This window comes from Dreissena polymorpha, chromosome 7 (assembly GCF_020536995.1).
Source record: "Dreissena polymorpha isolate Duluth1 chromosome 7, UMN_Dpol_1.0, whole genome shotgun sequence".
Classification (NCBI taxonomy): Eukaryota; Metazoa; Mollusca; class Bivalvia; order Myida; family Dreissenidae; genus Dreissena; species Dreissena polymorpha.
The window spans coordinates 85,330,995-85,347,680 of NC_068361.1; the positions used below are offsets into that span (position 1 = coordinate 85,330,995).

General features: G+C 34.5%; 2 protein-coding genes and 2 long non-coding RNA genes across 6 annotated transcripts in view; 1 reads left to right on the plus strand and 3 right to left on the minus strand.

Annotated features, from left to right (window-relative positions):
- Positions 1–3,020, minus strand: part of LOC127837572 (uncharacterized) — a 386,512-nt gene extending 383,492 nt beyond the window's left edge. The window contains exon 1 of the mRNA XM_052364788.1: positions 2,599–3,020. The gene's annotated coding sequence lies outside the window, so the exon portion shown is untranslated. The remainder of the gene's footprint in view (positions 1–2,598) is intronic.
- The window catches only part of LOC127837564 (uncharacterized), a 147,055-nt gene that overhangs the window by 48,301 nt on the left and 82,068 nt on the right, over positions 1–16,686 (minus strand). The window lies entirely within an intron of this gene.
- Positions 2,155–7,214, plus strand: LOC127837610 (uncharacterized). Its single transcript, XR_008029365.1, has 3 exons — positions 2,155–2,349; positions 5,183–5,259; positions 5,839–7,214. It is a non-coding gene; the product is annotated as an uncharacterized LOC127837610 (long non-coding RNA).
- LOC127837620 (uncharacterized) lies at positions 7,344–8,585 on the minus strand. Its single transcript, XR_008029374.1, has 2 exons — positions 8,429–8,585; positions 7,344–7,710 (listed from the first exon to the last, which is right to left on the minus strand). It is a non-coding gene; the product is annotated as an uncharacterized LOC127837620 (long non-coding RNA).

Below are 16,686 nucleotides of genomic sequence, written 5' to 3' on the forward strand. Positions count from 1 at the left end.
AAGCAAAATATTGGGATATGGAGGAAATGAAGATTGCATGCCAGCCAATTTGAATAATCGCGGCAGACACACATTTTCAAGGGGGGTATGTCTAAACGATATTACAGTACTGTACGATTAAATACCAGTTTACTACCAGTACAAATAAGCGGAACCACATTAATGGTATTTTACTAATTTTATTATTTTGGATGAATGCTGTAAACTGTGGCCGGAGTCTTGGTCGCAAGAAATACACACCATATCCCTATTAAGGGGTTAGTTTTTAATTGTAGATTTGAACTTCTCTTTTTTTTAATTCTTCGGACAATGTGTAGTCAGCTGCGTACCATGACAACAGGCAGCTACGAGCCTGAAAGTTAAACGTTATTCTAACCATAATCGAAACGAATAAAGAACAGATTCCAGTTCATTGGACGCGTAAGTTGATTAATGAAGATATCATAACAAATGTCAAACGGTCGTGAAAATTATTGGTGCATCATGATGAAAATGTTGCATATTCAAGCTTTCGTCAAAGATATTTTATCAAAATCATTATAATAAATTTATCATCGATTATAGTTATTTTAAACAAATGTCTATTATATATTTCAATAACAAGGTATTATTTATAGAGTTGTAATAGATGAATGTTATGGGTAGGTCCGTTTCTCAAAAATTAGGAATTGACTGCGTTTTTAACTTCGAAGACATCGCCCTAAAATGCATTTCAGACGCATTCAGGTAATGTGCAGATTGGGTGGGCCGTTCGCGCTGTAAGCGAGTACATGTGTACATTACATTACAATAACAATCAATGCATTTACTAGTGTTTACCGTTATGAAGAAGACGATTTTTGTAAGTTCCTACTATATACATTTTAGAAAAACACAAGTTTTATCAGTATTGGTCCAGAGGTTTAAGAGGATTTATTGTTGAAGTAAAAATGTTCGCACACGCGCACAACAGTTGACGATAGACGACAAATATTGTTTGTTTTTTTGCAAATTAGCAAGCTGGTACCATCTATATTCCAAACACCCAAACCAAGCTGATAAAGCAGGCATTTCAATTCGTCTTTGAAAAAACATTAATACAACCAATGAACTCAGTTTTGAGTGATAAATGTTTTTAACAGCTAACTGTGATTGTAAAAGCAACTTTGCACACCCCACCTCTTATCTGCACATGAACATTGTCGCATAATTGGTGTATTTCATGTATATTCCTTGTTCGGTGTAACTGAATACATAATATCTGTCTTCATGAAGAAATGCATAAATGGGCATCATATGTCATCGTCAAATTAGACGAGAAAAATGCACCAAGTTATTGCCCATGGCTGGGTTCACTAATTAGTTATGTCTATGGTAAGCACATGCAGCACTGTTAATTTGTGTATATTTTCATGTTAAATGACAGGTGAACTTTCATATATGCAGTTAAACAAACGTGGTCTCGCTTAATTATTGGCATATATATGCACAAGATATGTAAGTCACACATAAAGCCATCCCGTATCAGGTAATTCAACTCATGTTAAAGTCAATCATCCAGACAGCCGTCACCCAATTTATTTGTCCATTATTGTATAAATTGGCATCTGCGTTGTATGAAGAGAGTCCTAAGTTTGACAATCGAGTAGAGTAGTCACGCTTTCTTGACGTGGTGGCCATGTCGGCCACCGCGATATAAAATTGTACTTCATGAACATTGGAAGCGTTGTGTTAGAAATTATTTAACAGAAATGAATCTCGATGAAAACAGAAATGAACTTGAGTTGTTACTGTGTATTATCAACGAACAACGTGTAATTACGTGACAACATGTACTTTTAATAGCGAGCTCGCTGAGCCGCCGTAGGCGGCTCGAGAGCTCGCATTACGTTAACACGTGTATTGGACTGTAAATCTACACAGGTTGTTGTTTTGAAAAGTTTGGTATCTGAGCGCGCAACCGAACCTGATATCCGAAACCGGAACTGGAAATTTTGGAAGTAAATAACCAGCGTCTCCTGATTGATCATAATGATAAAATAGAAAAAAATGATCAAATTTACGGCTTTTAAATATTTTAAAATTCTTCTCTCTATTTATTATTATTGTTACTATATTTCGAATAAAGCATCAGCATTCTTCGTGTAAAACATTTGTCTTCATTCAGGGACTTCCCCGTTCGATGACGTCATCACAAAATGTATCCAAGTAACGAATGACGTCACCGTTTTGTGTGTACATAGCAAGTGTCAACACCGACCGCTACTCGCACTTTTTTATTAAAAATGATGACAAAACAAGTAAGTGCTATTATTTATTGGACGATTGCCATTGAGGAACAAACACGCAATTGGTTCGGCATGTACTCAGGTACCAAACTTTTTCAAACAACAATCTGCACAGTCAAATACTCGATTTCATTATCATTTCATATATCGTGACGTTACCCGTTTCCGATAGACACCTATTTCCGATAGGTTCCGATATTGCGCGTGTTTTTGTTTACTACATGACGTCACAGGTAAACAACTTGCAAGCAAGTGCGTTCGACATCGGCGATTTTTTGTAGCTCAACAATTTCGTGAAAATGCTGCGAATTAAGGTAACAAATTTACTTACTACAAGTGTATACGTTTTTAACTGGTTTCTGCTAAGTACACATTTTGTTACTTAGTAAACAAGGTCTGAATACATCAATTAACTATGAACGCTCAATACGACAGCCATGTTTTGTTTCGTAAACTCCGCCCACTGTAATGTTATGGGTAAAGTTCCTCAGTGATTATTGTAAAATACTACACCCTACTGTAAACACGGGTTATAAATTAACATGTTCTGCTTAGACTTATTATATCGGAATGGATTTCGATTGCTCATAATATGGTTTTAGTTCTGTAAATTGACATCAATACATTGATAAATCATACAACACATACTGCTACTCTGCTGGGTATACAGCAAAGGCAAAAACTGAGGGAACAAATCATTTTGTTTAAAGCTTAAATCTCCGACTTCCCGCGGACCCACGCATGCAAGGCGGCGTTTGTATTCATCGACAACTCTAACTAGGGCATACATGGCAGTTAAAGAGGATAATATCCCCGTATATAGGGCTTCAAAGATATATGGAGTGCCTCTTACCACGTTGCGCGATCGCGTAGACAGTAGAGTGTCGGTTGATAGCGTAAAAAATGGACCCGCACCGCTGCTTAGCCTCAGTGAGGAACAGCTACTGGTCGAGCATGTGAAAGGTCTAGCGCGTGTCGGGTACGGGTACACTCGGGCAGAAATATGCTACAAGGCGTCCGACTTCGCTGTTAACCTTGGAAAACGGGGAAGGGAAGAGAAACCACTCAGTCTCAAATGGTTCTATGGCTTCATGGGCAGGTGGCCAGAACTCAAAGTTGTTAAGCCATCCGGACTTCCTGAACAACGAGCAAGGTGTGCTTCTAAGGAAGTGATCCTGAACTACTTTGAAGAACTGAAAACTATCTTCGACAAGTACGAGTTGCACAACAAACCTCACCTTGTGTACAACATCGACGAAAAGGGTATAAATACCGAATATAGACCACCAAATATTGTAGCTGGCTTCGATGCACGTCCTCAAGTGGTGATGGCCGAACGATCGAAAACGGTGACAGTGATCGGCGGAGGAAATGCTCTTGGTTCCCAGATACCGCCATTCTTTGTATTTCCCGGTCAACGGATGCTACCGGAGCTTATGGTCGGAAAGAGTGAAGGGACTGAAGGCATGATGACGCAATCTGGTTGGTCAAACAGCGAAGTGTTTCTTCGCTATATGAAGACACACTTCTTGAAATATGCCATGGGACGCAACCAAGAAGATACCACATTGGTGTTGTACGATGGCCACAAGAGTCACATCTCCATTGAACTCATTGAATGGGCAAAAGAGAACAGAATAATACTATTCGTTCTACCACCTCACTGTTCCCATATTTTAAAGCCCATGGATGTCGGTTGTTTCGGCCCATTCCAAAAGAAATACAACCAGGAATGTTTAACGTACTCCAGACTGCACCACCAATGTGTGACCCGGTACGATGTTTGCAAATTGGCGTGCAAAGCATACACTGTAGCTCTGTCGCATGTCAACTTGCAAGCATCGTTCAGGAAGACTGGAATTTATCCGTTGCAGAATGCCATTGATGCGGTGACTAGTCTTGGCGATGCCATAGCACCTTCAGAGCTGTATGCAGCCACCTGTGAAAAGCTGGCTTCTGGTGCGGATAACATTATCCAACATGAGCCTGACATAAACGACGGTGCAAAGTTCTTCAGTGACTTCCCCACTGAAGTTTCGAAGAAAGTGTCCAAACCCCGCCGAAATATCCACAAGCTTGTTGGTGGCAAAGCAATGACGGAAGACAAAACGTTCAACGATGTGCGTCAATACATTGCCGAGTCCGCCAACCGCCCATCGACCGCTGGCAAGGCAACAACTACAGGCAGTCCAGTAGCAGGACCATCACGTGCAATACAGACCAGTGATGATGACTCCATGTCCTTAGATGAAGATGTGACGGACGATGAGAAATGTTGCGTGTGCAAGAAGTACAACTGCACTTCAAAAGATGGACAGTCTCTTGCAATTTACACATGGGCGCAATGTGATGTATGCCAACACTGGACACACCTTAAATACTGCACACCAGTCAGAGTAGTCCGGAGAAACACCTCTTTCAAATGCCCATGTTGTTAAATAAGTTTTTTTGTTGTTTTAAATTTGCGATTTCAATGAATATTGTTTCTTAATTGAATTTGTTTATAGTTTTAGTGCATTTGCACCGCTGTTTCGTAAGTCAGTGCTTGAAATGACGTCACGATATGACTATTCATGGAACTATCGGAAACCGGTGTCGCACTTTCTGTTTTTACAGTTTTTGACGTCCGTTTGTTTTTATTGTTAACTTCCCTTATTTTGGCTCGTTTGTTCCCGTTTTTCGTTGTAAATTACACTTTGAACATTCATCTTGACGATGCAGTGACAGAAAAGACGACAATAAACACAGACAATGTTTTAAGGTGAGTTTTATTGTTAAATTATCGGAAACTGGTAACGCTAGGATAGTGTTTTTCTTTCACTGTCTAAGCCATGCATTACATTTAAATTTAAAGGTGGTAAATCACATTTGAGTATCATTTCAACATGACCAAACTTTATTATCTGATATTGTAGATATCCAAGGTGCCTGAACCACGTGACTTTTTCGGCTATGTGTGGGACAATCGGATGTAAACAAAACGTCGCTTCAGGTAACCTTTTTGATAATTTCTTCATTATTTCAAAACCATTTTCAAAAAAAAACAAAGACGAGTGCCCGGTCATTGTCAAAAGACACAACTTTGGTAAGTTTGCGCTAAATTAATTAAGTAATTTTTCCAAAAAGTGCAACCGCGTGCTTGAAAACACACGAAGTGAAATGCTATGTGTGGTATATTTTTTATTCGATCAACAAAAACGTAGATTACAATATTGTCGAGGGTTTAAAAAAAAGGGCGGACATTGTAATTCTTCATAGAGAAGCTACATACATTGTATATTTGCGCAAATACATCTGATTCGGAGTGTGTGTATGAAAATGTAATGATGCTATGTGTGGGACAAAATTTTTAAATGCTATGTGTGGTATACAAACTAAACTAGAGAATCGAAAGATTGACATTAACGTCAATTACATTTAAAGTCTGTCTGAATAACAAAAGTTGGTCAATAAACATTGTTGTTAGTGTTTTGCGCGCCTTAAATATGATAATCCTACGTTCATGTTACTATAAATTATCATGATTGTCGATAACTTATATTCATATTTTGTTTACTTTGTTTGCGAACAGTGTGGCAGAGAGGTCAAAACACGGTCGGGGATCTCCTAACACAAAGCCACCCACGCACGGACAGGAAAAAGTTCCGTCGGGCAAACTTTTTCTTGTTTGTTTCTATAAAATTGATTGTTACAAAATGTTGAATTTTCAGTGAATTGTTACTGCCGACTAATGCACTTGTTTAATACACAAAATCGTAAGGATTATTTGTGCAAGATGTCATGTGAATATTATTGCAACAAAACTACAAAAAGTGTTAGTTGTGTGTTTTTTAGCAGGAATGTGTAGGCATTTTTTACTGTAACCAATTTAATAAATAAGCATAAAGAGATCATACAGCATTTTTAAACAAATAGACACTAGGATCAATGACATTTTTTTCTGGAAAATCATGTATTTGTATGTAAATCCTATTGAGCTATCTGATATATCACACATGCTATTTTTTAAGTTTAACAGTTTATATCAGTTGTATTTTGTTCTTTTCAGGGAGATTAAAGTATTTTTGGAAGCACCTTCAAGAGACGTACTGATATCTTTATCAATGAAAAGTTGTCATACAAACATGTATAGTAAATGTTCCAAAGTTTAAATGACTCTTTGATTTATTACCAGATGGTGCAAGTATTGCAGGGAAAGAAAACAATCAAAATAAACATTACATAAAAATTTGACATTTCAACAAATTGAACAACATTATATGATTTAATGTTAATTACTTGGTGCAGTGGTAACAAGATCTTGCAGCGCCCTTTCATGACCGGGGCGAATGAGTATTTTCATTAAACATCTCAAACTATTGTCAGTTATTCAACTTTCATTTGAATTTGAGTAAATTAAGTATTGATGCAATTCAATATGTTTGTTGGTATAATGACCCCCACAATATAAAGAAGTGAAACTCCAGCTGCTGGAGCAGTATTGAATTTTCATTAAAAACAATTAGTTGGTCCTTTATTTAAGGCAAGTGACCGATTGCCCAAACAGTACAAAACAGCACAATACAGCACAATACAAACCAACATAAACACAAAATATGAATAAAGCTGGGGTCACCGCCTTGGAACGGTCAATGCAAAGCACTGGGGGTTTAAACCTGGTTATAGAGCGCTCAACCTCACACTTGGCCCAGCAATATTCATAATACATTGAAGTGTAAATAAAATTTAACGTCATAGCATTGTAACCCACAAGTCAAGACGTTTTGGCGATGATCATTTGTTATGACTTAATTGAAGCATTCATATGTTTGAATAGCAAGATTTGCAAATTCATAAATTGACTGATTACAATTTCTTTGTGAATACTAATGTACTTCTTTATGTATTTGGCGCTTTAATTTCTATTGTTACATGTGCATGCTAGTTATAAAGTAATGGTATTATTAATGACGTGTTTATTTTGATATACTGAAGATATTCATGGAGATAATATTGGAATAGACCACAAACAAGCATTATTGGATTCGAAGATGTTCAAATGGAGATGATATTGGAATAGACCACAAACAAGCATCATTGGATTTAAATTGTTATTTGTTATGAAACACCTGTTTTATTAACACACATTATCAGATTTTATATTCATCTAATCAATTTTAGTAATAACATAGATACAAAACCGATAAATATACACACATATCAATACACACACTTTGTTTTGCTTATGCAAAAATACACGTTAAATGGTATGTTTGCGTAGTTAGTTGAAATAGCTTTCCATAAACATCACAGAATGAAGCGGGGTCCCTGTCTCTGTCACTGTGGTTTTGATTTTTAACTTGCCACATATCACCTTCCGTGTGGTTTGATGGTGTTCATGTAGTTCTTACACAGCTTCGAACCTTAAAAGCGTTACAGATCTTTCGACTAATCCTTTTCAAGTCTGAAAAACAAAAGAAGTAAAACCCATTTTAAAGCATGTGCTCTTATTTTCTTTGTCATTCATTAAAATATGGACCAAATTCAATAATCAGGCAGAAATATCAATCATTATATTTATTTAAAGACAATAAATAAAACAAAGAAATATTATATTTCAACATAACATGTATGCTTTAATAAGAATTAAGTTCAGTTAAACATAAATTGGTTAATCATTACACGATTACTTCAGTATTCAATAATGTAACATTTGGTTAATTTGATATATTTTCAGGACAGACTAAAGTTTATGTTCTAGATTCTTACAAAACTGTGTTCAGATTAAATGCAGAATTCTTGTATACCACACATAGCATTTAAAAAATGTATCCAACACATAGCAGTATAACATTTATATACACACACACTCCGAATAAGATGTATTTGCGCAAACATACAATGTAAGTAGCTTCTCTATGAAGAATTACAATGTCCGCCCTATTTTTAAACCCTCGACAATATTATAATCAATGTTTTTGTTGATTGAACAAAAAATATACCACACATAGCATTTCACATCATGTGTTTTCAAACACGCGGTTGCACTTTTTGGAAAAAAATACTTAATTAATTTTGCGCAAACTTAACAAAGTTGTGTCTTTTGACAATGACCGGGCACTCGTCTTTGTTTTGTTTTTTAAATGGTTTTGAAATAATGAAGAAATTATCAAAAAGGTTACCTGAAGCGACGTTTTGTTTACATCCGATTGTCCCACACATAGCCGAAAAAGTCACGTGGTTCAGGCACCGTGATATCTATTCTCTTCTATTGCAAAAAATACAAGAATTTAGCTTACTTGTTATGCCTCACAAAATGGCATGATTCAAACAAATATTGCTACCTTTAACAATATCTCATAGTGAGGGAGATAGTGCTCTTATTGACATCTGGGCTAACCTTTCTGGTAAAGAACATTCTAAATTAATAATTTGATAATTACTACAAATACTAATAGTGTAATGTTTATAGATACTATAAAATGTGATTGATTCAAGCAATCAAAAGATGTGATCAAATGTGATTAACCATATTTAAAACATAAATTCAAATAAGATATAAATAACTTTGAGGTGGGTGACATGACAGTCGCTACCTTTAGTACAGTGCCTGACTTGACATTCTATACCTTGAGTACGGTGGGTGACGTGATAGTCGCTACCTTGAGTACGGTGGGTGACGTGACAGTCGCTAACTAAAATGACTTTTAAACAGTAGTTAGGAATATACAAATTAATTTAATCCTAGTATTTTGGTACTTAAAAAATATATACTTACAAGTGTAAAATTATCAAAGTGTTATATCAATGGTATTAAATAATATGTTTTGGTGGGTGACATAATTATCGCTGACCTACCTTGCATTTATTCCTCAATTATGGTAATTTGAAATTACTTTGACTTTAAATGCTCACAAAGGAAAATAAAACAAAAATGCTGCCTGGCCCTTGTGAAATCTAAGTACAGTATGCAACATGGAGAAATCATTGCTGATGCCAGTGAAAATTATAATTGAGAAGGTAGCAGCAGTTGGCTGTTCTAAATTTTTACATTGTAGGTTCTAGTTGATTGTTTAGTGTTTTAAGGAGGAAATGCCAAGGACATACATAATAGATTATTATATAGCTCCTTGGTATATACCAATCTTTGTTTGCTGCACAATTTGTTTATCACGGGTTTTCAATAAATAGGAACACCAGGGGTGTACAATGGACAATTTTTTTAATATTTACGCATGCGTTTTTGATATGTTTATTGGGGAGCCATATCCATCACACACGTACATGCGAAGTTTTACATGCATATCTATTATACTTTTTATATATGATGGTTTGTTTGTGCCCATGTATATTATTCAACAGAGCCTACTCTAAATGTCTGTTACTTTGTTTTATTGTCAAATATGCAGAATATAAACGACTGTATAATGTACAGAGGATTTTACAATAAATTGTACCTCATTCTGAAGATGCCTATCTGTTTGTAGAGACCGTCAGTGAAGTGTTTCTTTTTTATCTCACGAAAATTTCAATGATCAAATGAAGAAAGAAAAATTGTGTTGTCTCATTTTTTTTAAATATGTACTGAACACAAGTTTTGTATTTTGTATAAAACGTGTTGTGTTGATTTCGATATAATGTAAATTACAAAATAATCATATTTATGACTTAGGTCAACCACTAATTACATATGTTTATTCGTTCTGTTTCCTATATAAGTGCACTTCAATAAATTTAAACGATACTATAGAGTAACGGAAATTTAATAAACATTGAACAATATATTGTGTGAAGCAAACATTAAACAATAGCCGATACAGAGCTTTCGCGCTAAACATGCAGAAATGGATGACAATGGCATTATCTATACATAATATTTCTTAAGTGTGACATATATTACTTGTGAAAAATAGTGTTAACTGAGCATTTAGACCACACAAACTGTTCCTTTGCAGATTTACAATATTAACATAATATAATTTAGGCACACACATAAGTGCTAGCATTCTTTATAAACCATTGCAATGAAATAAACACAATGGAAGTATAAATCCCAATCTCCCAACATGCCTGAAACGTTATATATGTTACAAGTAACGGATATTTTATCGTCACGGACATTTCTGCGATCGCATATACCAGAGGGGGTAATCACGTGATAGTCAAGATGACGACGTCCATACCGAGACAATTATTTTTCGCCGTTTTATACCCTTTATTACCTCTGTTTATTTTTTAAATGACGCTCACTTTCCAGCCATATCAGTAAAAGGTGATTAGCGTATATTTCGTATTTAAATTCGCTAAATATCTCGACTTGACTCCCCGCAAATTTTCTTAATGGAGCCCTAATTAGGTCATCCCGCTAAGAAATTTCGCACCGAGTAAAGTCGAAATGTAGAGCGAACATTACTATGAAATAGTAGCCAGTAACTTTCTTCCTAATATGGCTGGAAAATGAGCGGCATAAAAAAATAATACAAGTAATAAAGGGTATAAAACGACGAAAAATACCTGCCTCGGCAATGACGTCGCCATCTTGTTTGTCACGTGATTACCCCCTCTGATATACTATTCAACTTCTTTGACTTTAGCCCATTATTGTGTGGGTATATTCATTTATACCAGTAAACCGAAAGTTTAATTTATTATAAGCACTATTGCTAAATCTAATACTGTTCATAAAGGTTCTGAATATTCACGCGAGTGTTGTTTTCCAATTGAAACATTCTGTTTGACTTCCCCGTAGCAATTGGTGCTGCAATAGTTTACATTTACATATATACATATTTGTTTTCGAAGAAAATGCATTGTTTAAAACCAACAGTATCACAGAGGTTACTTATATGTGGATGGTATAATGTAATTAATATGAGAAGTCGACAGTAACGGACATTTAAATTAGATGTTTTGTTAAATCACTTTTGCTAACTATTTGATCTGAAATGCCAAACTACGATTAATTTTTATTTTATATGAATGGGTTAATAATGTATAACAAGGATAGCCCGTGTTTTATATCGTCAATGTGTCGTTATTACCTGGCGACAGGCATTGTTCCTATTTATTGACGCAATATTCACCTTCGATATATTTTCTCTTCAGGTATACATAATTATCGAAGTATAGGTACCTTAATGGTTTAGATAATTACTTATTAAAATATTAGAGTTATTTAGTTACAAGGACTGTTCTGTTGCTCTTATCCGCAGTTGGTATTCAAACCATATATATTTTACCAGATTTGTGCAAAATAAGGTGATTTTATCTCAACTATACACAGTCGGCAAATTAATTAGCATCATTTTACAAACAGAAACTTTTGTGGGCTTTTCAAACATAAACTCATTTGAGCTTTTGAACTGACAATATACTGTTCTAAATCATAACAAAATATACATTAAATGTAATTCTTTGTAAAATTTTCTTAAGCAAGGTATCATGCTATTATACAGCATTGCAGTTTACCTATATATTTTTTAAAAGGTCAGATAGCTTAATTGGAAGAGGAACCCAGGCCAATATCATATGATCAATATCATCAGATGGCTCATGGATGGATTCGGGTTCGAATGCCGATTTACGAAATCGTAATCCTGTCGTAGCGAATTATTTTTTTCCTATCGAAGTTAACACTTATGAATGACAAACACACAATCCGAAATAGATCTACGTTTATGATTCGTTCGATGCTTTAAGATATTTAAAAACAAATACTGTTAAAACCACCGCGTCAAAATTGTTGTCCCTAAAATACTGAGAGAAACTAGATCTATCTATCTAGATAGTATGTTTTATCTGAGAAATGACGTCACACTAGATACGTCATACATTGCGTAATCAAGTAAATGAAAATTATAAATACGGAAAGCTGGTTCGGTAATATATTTTAAAGAAGACAAAAAGGGTGATATATAAGATAACGATAACATTCATGATGCGTCCTAATAAATTTCAAAGGTCAAATATTAGAACATGTTAATCGGCGCGTAGGAATACATACTTACGGTTAGATCACGGTCACGTGATGTACTGCAGGATATCAACTAGTTTATCCGACCTTGCTTTATTTGGTCAATGTTTGCAACAGAGGCAGGAAAAAATACATATTCTGGGTTATAAACTAACATTCATAACCAATTGGCACAACTTTGTCCCTTCTATCTTTCGTATAGTAGATATAGGGGTTTCGCTGAACATCTTTGAGCCCGGTACACATTTTAGGGACCATGTCTACTTGGCTTGTGCTAATATATTTTATTTAGAACTTGCGCTCTGTTGGTTTTTTCCGCTTTCTGAGCGCCTGCGGGACGTGTAAAAACATTGTAATGTAGACATTAATATTACCGGGATCTGATTAACGTTCACATTAATTTTCAGACAATAAGTATTTCAAAACACACCTTTAAGTTAGGTCAAAGACAAGGGTTGTACACTATGCAGGGAAGTTGAAGACGGTAGTCAGTTGCTCTGGTGAACTACTTTTTGTCACTTAACAATTTTCAAAAGACTGTATCTGTTTATACATGTTCCTTATTTTGCTTTGTTTTTGGTAGATTTTTTTATTATTGCTTGTTGTAAATTTTGAATGTTCAGACTGTTGTTACCTACTTTTTAACCAAGTTTTGAACTACTATTTTTTATGTAACCACTGTTAATATTTTATGCACTTATATGTATATGTAGTTGTATCGTTTTGGATGTTACAGTTTTGATTTGAATAAAACCCTCAAAACAGACAAAAAAATAAAACATTTTCAAATGGATTGGACATAACTTATTATTTTTCCATGATCCTGTCACTGGTATTTATTATGAAATGGAGTCTTACAATACAAATAATGAGGAGGAAATCACAGACCAACCGACTATAAACAAGAGGGCCAAAATGGACATATGTCGCTCACCTGTTGACCATCGCTCTTTTGGGATCTATATTCAGATTCGACTTCCATTGTGTCTAGGTCAGCGCTAAAGTGTATGTACTTGTATCAAAATGAGCGATTTTGGCTAATTTTCTTTATTAAGTGTCACCAAGATCAGTCACGTGAAGTTTACAGAAAATAAATGGCATAGTGTAAGAAGTCGTTTTAAAGGCATTTCTATTTTTAGCTCTGATGGCCATCTTGTTCAGTGGTGCGAACGATTTTAGCCATTTGTTTACAGGTCATCCAAGAATCATTCCTGTGCAGTTTGGTCAAGATCCAATAATTGGTTAAGAATGAGATGTCATTAAAGTGAAATATCTTTTTTTTAGCTCCTTGTTGCCTAATTAAGCATTGGAGCGGAACTGCTATTTAATGAGAAAAGAGGATCATCAACTGATCATTCCTGTAAAGTTTAATCCAAATCGAGTCATTGGTTTAGGGTGGAATGTCGATTAAGTGCTCCTGTGACCTACTAGTATAATGCATGTTAACGGAAACTAGTTATGTAACTTGGTAGAGTACCATCCGCGGATCATTCCTGTGAAGTTTGGTCAAGAGCCATGCATTGGTTAAATAGGAGATGTCGATTAAGTGGCAAATCATTTGTTTAGCTTATGTGACCTACTTATTCAGCGGAGCGGAACGATGTATATAACTTTTGTAGATGATTATCCACTGATCATTCCTGAAAATTTAATCAAAATCCAGTCAGCAGCTTCAGGGACATGCTGTTTAAAGCAAATGTTGACGGACGGACGGACGACGGACATCAGACCATCCTAAAAGCCCACCTTGAGCACTTCGTGCTCAGGAGAATAAAAAGCATGATTATTCTCTTAACAAAGCGCTGACCGCAGTTTTACTCCAATTTTTGCATTGCAGCTTTCTGTTTTCATGTAATTTGTCGCTTCTCTCACAAAGACTAGCTAAAATGTAGTACGCATTGCTTGTCTGAAACATTTCCAGGAGGCATAATATTTGTTTACATGTGTGAATCCTCTGGTCTGGTCCAAGTTTAAGGTACAGCATGCCAACGGATTTAAACCGATTTAAACCACCAATGCTTTCTGTAATATTAATTATGTTACTTTTAACATTAAATTTTTTATTAAGCGTTTAGGATAGAAATGTAATGTTTTAGACTAATTTCTGAACATGTATGTTAACATATTAAAAATATTGCGATATCTTACGTTTTTTGTTACCGTTTTCGTAAATGTATAACAATGAATGATGATGGATTTTTTCATAGAATAAAATTATTTGTCCAACGAAAAGAAGCCTTAATATAGATATGCGCTTCAAACAGCATTAAGTGAAGTATCTGAAAGCGTTCATTATTGTCGTCGGCATAATCTAAGTTAAATTCATATAAAGAAATAAATCTTTAACAAAAACATTTTGGCAACATAATGATCAGACCTGAAATAGCACATCACTATTTAAATAGTGTACAATTAAAATCCAATATGCTTAGTTGAAATAGTTCATTGATTTTTATATTTCGTCATATTAATACTGAACTAGCTTTGCATAAACATATATCCTTTTCTTTGACATATGTTTCTCTTAAAACACATGTGTAAACACAGATGATGGCATTGTCAACAATCTAGTTCATGATTATTCATACTTAGTCTGATAGCTTTATTATTATTTATTTTATATAAATTTCCAAAATTAGGTTGCATTTTCCCACGGTGTGAAATTTTTGTTTAGTTTGATTCATTCGGATTAAATGCAGGAAAAAGGATCATAATTTGTGTTTTCATTTTATTATATTAATGGCTAATAAGTGTGTTTTTCAGCATTACGGGGAATTTTAAACAAAGCGCTTAAAAAACATATTCCTGGGATTGCATAACTTTTGTTAACATGTGTATACCCTGTATCCATTCAGGACCATGTTTTATATTCAGCACGACTATAACGTTTTCTCAATATGTGTTCGATACATAAGAGTAAAGCTCTATTTGCTTCAGCGTTTATTTATGATATAAATAAATGTTTTAAAGTACCCGTATTTGCTAACCATGTACGTTAGCACAATCCGAAAATTGTGATTTATTTTATATATTTTATTACCGTTTTCGTGAATGTATAAATATGTACCATGATGGGTTGAAATATATTTTATTTATTTTTATGTTTCGTTATATTAATACTGATATAACTTTGCATAAACATAAGTCCTTTTCTTAAGAAATTGCTTTCCTCTTATAATAACATGTGTAAACACAGATGTTGGGAAAATAGCATTGGCAACAATCTAGTTGATAAACATTGTATAATTATATCTGATTACCCATTCTTAGACGGATAGCTTTATTATCATGTATTTTTATATACATTTTCAGAATTAGGTTACATTTGCTACAGTCTGAAATGTATGGTTGGTTTAATTCATTCAGACTTGCTGGAAGAAAAAAGTACCAATAAGAAAGTTTTGAGTTGTCATGTTTATTATATTAAGGGTTTGTTGCAGCTATGTGATCAGAATTTTAGATCGTGATAATTTCTTACATGCATTTATATTGTTTTCTACTAAAACAGTATTATGTCGAAGTATATGAACGCATTCTGTTGATGGGGTCAACTTAAATATCTTCATATACAATTAACAATACTAGTTAATGTAGATTTTATGTTGTACTTTTTATATAGAAAAAACGTCAACGCTTATTTTAAATTAACCTGATTCATCACCTATATTTTCTGGATAAATGTTAACTTCATAACATTGACACTCTCATTTGTACGAAAAACTGATTTTAATATCGCCATATAATTATGTAATATGCATACAGTGTACGCCTGAATACGCATCTATGGTAGTCAAATAAAACGCATGTAGAAAATATACATTAAACCAAATAGTTTAATTATTTCGCTTGCATGGACAAACTTATTCTTGCTGTATGTGTATGTCTAGAATTAGGTGGAATTTTGATCAAAGCGCTTTTTAAAACATATTCCTGGGGTTGCATAATTTGTTTTTGCTCGCGTATACCCTGTAATCCTTTCAGGACCATGTTTAATGTTCATGTCTTTAACGTGTTTTAAATATGCGATCATTATATAAGAGTTAACTCTATATTGCTCCAGCCTTTAGTTAGGATAGAAATATTAGTTTTAAAGGTACATGTAGTTTACTGATCATGGGCGTTAACACAATTCAACTGTATTTGATATCTTTTACCGGTATATAGTTTATAAGCGTTTTTGTGAATGTATATTTAACGTACCATACTGGGTTCAGCATAGCATACAAGTTTACTTGTCCAACGAAAAGGAGCCTGTACATGGGTTTGCCCTTAAATCAGCATTGTAGTCGAAGTACCTGAACGCTTCATTTTGTCGTCGGATAATTTAAGTTCAATTTATATACAGAAGTAGTCTAAAACAATGATTTTGGCAACAAAATCGGTTCACGCCGAGGGGCTATGTCACTTTTGAAGGGCCCAAATGGGGCAATGTCTTCAAAAAAACATGAAATTAAAATATAATTTGAA